This window comes from Vombatus ursinus, unplaced genomic scaffold, assembly GCF_900497805.2.
Source record: "Vombatus ursinus unplaced genomic scaffold, bare-nosed wombat genome assembly UNPS02014781.1, whole genome shotgun sequence".
NCBI lineage: Eukaryota > Metazoa > Chordata > Mammalia > Diprotodontia > Vombatidae > Vombatus > Vombatus ursinus.
In genome coordinates, this window is record NW_020954559.1 from 8,746,906 (window position 1) to 8,754,685 (window position 7,780).

Here is a 7,780-nt window from a genome sequence, read left to right on the forward strand (position 1 = left end):
TTCTGTATTACTTGTTCTGTTAATTTGAGTATTTTATATTTTAAAAAATTAATTAATTTCACTTTTTGACCCACTGATTCTTTAGGATTAAGTTTAGTTTTCAGTTTATTTTATTATTTTTCAACAACTTTTTGATATATTTTATTATGTTACGGTTAGCAATGAGTGTATAGCATACTTCTTTTATGCATTGTGAGATTTTTTTTGCTTTAATAGGAATTTATTTTCAGAACTATATTTCTACTATGGATTAAAATTAAAATAAGGTAATTCATATATAAAGACTACAGAGATGACATGGATAGGAGACTGGGTGACATCAGGTAGAGGTATGGAGGTCAGATTCAAGCACTGTCAGAAACCAGTTTGCTCATGCCCTGGAATTAAGTCTTCTCTCTCGCAATCATGACTTCAAACTGTAGGTGTTGTTCCACTCTGCCGAGGGGTGAGGATTCAGATCCAGGCCGAAAAAATTCCAAGCATCCTGCAGGTTCTCCAGGAAATAGTTCATCATCTGTGGAGTGTGGTGAGGGGTCAGCGCAATGGTGGAAGCTCTTTTCCGCGGGGGACCGTGGGGTAGTTGATGGCTTGGACGTAGATATTATGTTTGCTCATGAGTTCATCACAGACCTCTGTATTTTTAGCAGCATCTGCCACCTGGACTGTAATGATGTGACTGGGGCAGTGAACCACAGGGAGCCCGGCGTCCATTAGCATCTGTCTCATAAGTTTGACATTGAGCTGGGGCTGCCAGCGAAGGGCTCGACCTTCAGAGCTCTTTAAGATGCAGACTGATTCAAGGGCAACAGCCAGAAGCATGGTGGTGGGGGAGGAGGGCAGAGGAGAGAGGTTGTGAAAATAAGCCAGTCTACTTAGGATCGTACGGTGTTTATTAAAGAACGTGCATTGGCGATGCAGCCCCCGACACAACGAAAGGCTTTGCCAAGGGTTCCAGAAATGATGGCAGTTTTGTGCATGATTCCATCTCGATCACCTATCCCACCTCTTCGAACACCATATAATTCCAGGTCATGGACTTCATCCACAAAAGCAATTGGTCCATATTCATGGGCCACATCACACAGTTCTTCCCCTGGACATACTGCTCCATCCCTTGAATGAACAGTTTCATATGCAACAATTTTAGGGACTGATGGGTGGCTTATGTAATTATGGTGAAATATATACTTTGGCACTCTGCTATTACAATTCCTTGTATCATGGAGGCATGATTCCTAGAATCAGAATAAATTTCACAGCCTGACATCATCTTGGCCAAAGTGAAGAAGGTGGAGTCATTAGCAACAAAGCAGGATGAAAACAGTAATGCTGCATCTTTTCAGGGGAGGTCAGAGAATTCTCGTTCCAGATCAACATTAAACTTACTATTTCCAGAAATATTTCTAGTACCACTTGCTCCAGCACCATGTTGTTTTAATGTTTCCATGACTGCCCGACACATTGCGGATGATGACTCATCCCTAGGTAGTCGTTGCTATCCCAGGCAGACACCTGCTTTTTAATAACAAGAGAATCCATGTAGTCATCTGCCATTGGGAATATGTGTGCCTTCCGGTTCACGGTTGTAAACACTTTGATAAGTATGATCACTTTTTTCCTCATCAATTTTTTTTCCTCAAAGAAACGATCATACTGAAAAGTGGAAACAGATTTTGGCAAGTTGTACTGAAGGAGATGGGATACCCTTTCCAGTCTTCGCTTTTGCATGAGATCCTGAAAATTCTTTAGCAAATCATTCGGGTCTTCTCTACCGGTCTGGAGATTAATCACAGTGGGATTAATTGGAGTTCGAGCAACTTCTTTCCTTACAGCCCGCATTTCCAGCACATCCTCTTGAAGCCCTAAACTGGCCTTCCAGAAGATGTTGCTGGTTCCTTGGTTCATCTGAGATGCTAGGAAGGGGCATTTACTAGCAGTTACCTAGCCTGTGGCAGAGGTTGGATGGCCAGAGGGAAGCTGGCATCCACCAGTGATCTGCTGAGAAGCATCAGCATGCTGGACCAGTTTTGAAAGTTTTGTCTTTCTCATTGGCTGGAGGTGTTTCTTTTATATGCTGGAAATGAGTTGATGAAGTGGTCATAGCCAGAGAAGCAGGTTTGGATCCAATTTCCATCATTTTGGGGGCAATTCTGGGTGTAGAAAGAGGAGATTTGCCAGCCTTCTGGAGAAAGATTTGGGGTACTCTCTACAAGAACGGGTAGCATTGAACTATGGTCTCTATTTTGGGGAAAAGAACAGGATCTTGAACAGTGTGGGGAATATGGCTGCGATGGCCCCTGGAGGGACTAAGGTCACTACTCTGGTTTGTGGCTGGAGAAGGCTTATTTGTGAGATTTTTATGTCTTAAAACATGATCAGTTTTTTTATTAAGGTGCCACACACAGCTGAGAAATATACATGCTCCTTACTATTTCTGCTAAAAAGTCATCAGTGATCTATCATATCTAATGTTTCAAAAATTCTATCAGGTATTTAATTTCTTTCTTTTTTTTTAGATTTATTGAAAATTGACAGTGGTAAGTTGAGCCCTCCCACTTATACAATTTACTATTTCACCTTGAAATTAATTTATTTTTTTCCTTTAGAAACTTTTTAAATTACTAAATAACTATTACAGTTTTATTTGTTATTTCTTCTTGTAATTAACTTGGTGTTTTCTCTAGAATCCAATACTTCCTTTATATGTATTAGAAGGCATACCTTGGTTACATATATGTTAAGTATTTAAATAAATTAATTTTCTGTTACTTTTCAGCAAAATGTAGTTTCCCTCTTTATTTTAATTAAGCCTATTTTTGCTATTGTCTTGTCTAAAATCATAATTTATACTCCTACTTTTTTATGTTCAGTTGTATGTGTCTTTACGCTTCAAGTACTTTTTTAGGGAGAAACAGCATATCGTTGAATTTTGCTTGATAATACATTCTGCTAACCTCTTCTGTTTTATGGGTTAGTTCATCCTATTTACATTCACAGTCATGATGCATAATTGTTTATTTACCTTCATGCTATCTCATACCTTTTCTTCTTTATCTCTTATTGCCAATTTATTTCAAGTTATTACATTTTCTTTTTTTTCTTGCTAACCTCTTTATTTAAGCTCTTTCAAAGATGAAATTTTGTTCTGTTTATGACTAATCCCTCTCCAAATCTAATCCTTTTCTCCTCTTCCTCTACCATCTATATCCCTGTTGGGTTGAATGTATAACTATACCAAATGTAGTGTGTATGTGTATGAGTGTACATGTAAGATGAAAATTATGTTCAAGTGCTGCCTTCCACACTATCTACGTTTGTATTTGGTTATCCTTGAACAATCCAATTATGTGTGTACCTAAGTCCCCCATCTTTCCTCTCATCTGCCCATATTATAGCCTCACTTTCTTCTCTTCTCACTTTTCTTGTAGCGTTTTTCAATACATAGCAAAACTTTTATAAGTCTTCTGTTTTAATTGATTAATTTTATGGTCTTTGTAACTTTAGGATACTGGAAGAACCTTAATAACATCTCTTTTATGCCCAAGTAGAATGTAAACATTTGATCTTTATAAAGACATTTTGGTTGTTTACTTGCATTTACCTTGTTATTTTGCTCTTGACTCCCAGATTTGTATTTCAAAGTTCTTTTCTATCAGGAACGTTTGAAATTCCTCTATTGAAAATATATTTCCCCCCTTGTAGTATCATATTCAATTTTGCTGGGCAACTTATACTTTGTTGTAGAACTTTATCTTTTGCTTTTTGGAATATCTTATTCCATGTTCTCTGTTCCTTTATATTGATAAATTCTAAATCTTGTGTAATCCTGATTATGGCTTCTTGATATTTGAATTATTTGCAGCTTCTTGCAAATTTTTAGTGGGGGGTGGGGCACTGTTTCATTCTGGAAGCTCTTAATTTTAGCAATGACATGTCTGGTAGTTTTCAGCAGGTGTTTTTTAGGAGGTGATCAGTGAATTCTTTCTTTTTTCATATTTATCTCTTGCTATAATGAGGATGCTCAAGTTTCTTTGCAATTTAATGATTTCTTGGAATATTATATCCAGTTTCTTTTTTTTTTTTGGCCATGGAATTTAAGTTATTCATTGATTCTTAAGTTATCATTCCTTGATCTGTTTTCTAAGTCAGTTGTTTTTGATATGAAATATCTTTTTTGTTTGTTTGTTTTGTTTTTGTTTTTTGTTTTTTGGTGAGGCAATCGGGGTTAAGTGACTTGCTCAAGGTCTCACAGCTAGTACATGTCAAGTGTTTGGTCTGAGGTCGGATTTGAACTCAGGTCCTCCTGACTTCAGGGCCGGTGCTGTATCCACTGTGCCACCTAGCTGCCCCTGATATGAAATATCTTAAATCTCTTTTTTATTTTCTCACTTTTTGAACTTTATTTTAAGAATTCTTGGTGTCTCTTGGGGTCATTATTTCTATTTGCTTTTTAGGGATTTCATACTAGGGTAAAGGTTGATACCTATTCTGTTAAGATGCTGATTCTTTTTCTAAGTGTCTTTTCCACAGTTAACTTTTCTTTCATAATTTTAAAAATTCTTGCATAATTTCTTCCAAGAATTCTAATTGTTCTTCTAGGCAAGATGTGTGTGTGTGTGTGTGTGTGTGTGTGTGTGTGTGTGTGTGTGTGTGTATTTGGATTTGGATTATAGACATTTTCAAGTTACTCTTTTTTTTTTGGATTTGTCTTAGTTATTCCTGGCATCACAAAATCCTCTTTTTTTTTGCTCATTTTTATTGCTAGATCCTGGGAATTAAACTATGTCTTTACTATTTTTATGATCACATCAATTTATTTGCCTCAATTTCACTTGCCTAGAGGGTCTTTCTATAGGCCAGATTCTTTCTTTCTTCAGGTTAAGGCTTTGACCCATGACTTTTACTCCACCATGGACACCAATGTTCTCTTCTCTTGTGACTAGGCTTAGCTGAAGCCATTTCCTTTGGATGAGGAGAAAAAGGAAGAAGAGGTCTTTTCATTATCCCTCAATAAAGTTCAAGGTTAGCCTTCTTTGGTATCATAGACCCAATTCAGACCTCTTCAGTGAAGGGGAGTAGGAGAAAAGAGGGAATTTTAATTTTTATTTGCATTAACTAAGTTGAGGTTTTTTTCTTCCACAACCAGCTAAAATCCACTGCCACCCCCCTTTTTTTTCTAAAAACAATAGACAACTTCATGTAGGCTTTCTTTTTCTTCATACTAAAGTGTTTGGTTTCCCCGTCCTGCAGTTATTTTTTAATTATATGCTGAAATCTTTCAGTTTTACTTTACTCCCTTAGAGGAGTTCCAAGAGATTTAAAAGTCTTTCACTTTCACCTCTTAGGGGATGTCTTACACTAGAGGCTTTTTATTCCTATTTCCCAAAGCTTTTTCATTTCATCTCCTAGGTGATGTGGATCATATTTACAATCTGTAAAAGGGGTGGGTTATTTGGAGTTCAGTGGTGGGATAGAGCTATAGTACCATCTTGGTACTACATCCAACTGTATTCTTGAGGCACATTTTCCCAAATCTCAGTGATAATGATGAGGTTAGGTTGCATTTACTTCCTTGAATAAGATATCTAGTTCATTTTGTTGTTAAACATACTTTGTGCATTAAAGGCCATGTGTTTCATTACTTTTATGATTCTTAAATATTAGTCTTTTATAAATGATTGCATCTTTCTGCTATTGTTCATGTTCCTTTGCTGTACCTGTTAACTTTTTGTGGCACATAATTTGGCAGACATGAGTGTATTTTTCTCTCTACTCCATTTTTAATTAAAATTAAGGAGGTTTTTCAGGATTTCAAACATTCTCTAAGGATGTGTCTTCATTGCCAGATCATTGATGGGGGAGGGGTAAGACAATCTGAATTCAGTTCCAAATTAGAATAGAATTCTAATTCTTCCAAAGTTGAATAGAAATAGAATTCTTTTTCTTTGACTCCAACTGTTTTGACAGTCACTACAGAACAATATTTGCTTTGAATATAATTTAGTAGTTGAAAGAAGTTATTTATGAACAATTAAATTTTTTCCCAAATCTATATTTCTGATGTTTTATAATTAAAAATACATATTTTATTTTTAAAAAAAAATCTTCACCTAAAACTTTCCCTGTTATTCATAATATGTGACAAAAGGAAATTCCTTAATGACTAAAAAAAAAAAGAAAAAAGAAAAGGGAGTCTGGAACCCTTTAGTGAGGACTAAGTAAGGCAAAATGATTTCCTCTTTTCTGAATATTTGGCCTCTGGTTATTGTAATTGATACTGTCACTCTCTTGCTCCAGATACTGACAGAGTTTATGTGTGTTGTGACTATAGAGTCAGAATTATGGACCATGGAGATGGTCCTATTCCTTCTTATTATTCTTTTAAGTGATCTCAGGAATTTATTGAGTGAAATATAGCGATTGAGAAGATTCCCCCTTAATTCCTCAAGTAATGATTGGAAAAGATCAGTAATCACTATAATTATTATTTATAAAACATATTAAAGCTTACAAAGTGTTTTCAAAAACATTTTGTATTTTTATCCTCACAATCACCTTATAATGGAAATCTATAAGTATTATTATTCCTATATGACAGGTAAGGAAGGCGAGGCTTGGAGGGGGTAACTTGCCCAAAGTCACACATCCAATATGTTTCGGAAGCCAGATTTGAACTCAGATCTTCCAGTATCTTTCCATGTGTTATACTGCCTCTCAGAATTCTCTGAGGCAGTTTGCTAAGGGAGATGGTTGGCCCAGTTTATTCCAAAGCCCACACTAATATTTGCTTCCTGAATGTTCTGGCATCCTGTGCATAACCTGGCTAGAAACTCAAGGTTTTCATGCTTAGGAGACAAATGAAAAGTTGTTCATCCTTGTGAAGGTAGCACTACGCCCCACCCCCACCCCATCCCCAAATTCCAGGGATGCCTTTCCCCACCCTCTTGTCCTATCCCAATCTCTGGTAAGCATCAGTTAGGGAGACAATCCAGGGCAGCTTAGAGCTGACTTGTGTGTTTCAGGAATCTACCTTCAGTTTCACAACTGAATCTTGTGCTTTGAGAACTAGATGATTGTGTGCCAACATAACCAACCGTGAAATGATATCATGAGAAAGAACAAGGACTATAAATGGTACCTCCGTCTTCAGGAATGCTGAGCCACCAAGTTCCTTAGAGGGAAGAATTTGTCACACTAGCGTGTTTCCCTGCCTTATTTTAAGACTGGGCCCATGGCACAGAACAGGAGCTGTGCAGAAGGTGTGCACTCGAGTGCTTAAAATCTCACCTCATTAATTTGGATTTAGACATCAGATCTTGCCACTTTCTGTGAATAGACTATTCCTGGTGACTTCCTAAATAATCTTTTAGCTCCTATTACTGCTTGATAATTGTGACCTTAGCATAGTTTCCATGGAAAAAATTCCTAGATCATAAATAATGACAATGTAAGTTTCCTAGTTACCAACTATATTTATAAAATGAATTCCTAAGGTACATGACATTTAATTCCAACCTATTTTTAGAAATTGAAAGATAACAAAAGAAAATAAGTTGTCTTTTTTTCTTCTAGAAAGGAATGTTTCTGGCTTCATAATTCCCCTATATGATTTAAAGTAGTACATCTACACAGCATAAGGACAGGAAGCATGATTATAATTTCATTGTTATTATTTCATTGGATCTCCTGCTAAGGAAATTCAGTCTGCCATTGAAGACTGACAATAATTTACAGTCTCAGAGAGCTGCCTAGATTGCTGGTTCTTAAAGTGTGACCACAG

General features: G+C 36.5%; 1 pseudogene; it reads right to left on the bottom strand.

Moving 5' to 3' along the window:
- Window positions 1–344: 344 nt before the first annotated feature.
- LOC114046148 lies at window positions 345–3,028 on the bottom strand (annotated as a pseudogene).
- Between the last annotated feature and the right edge of the window lie 4,752 nt (window positions 3,029–7,780).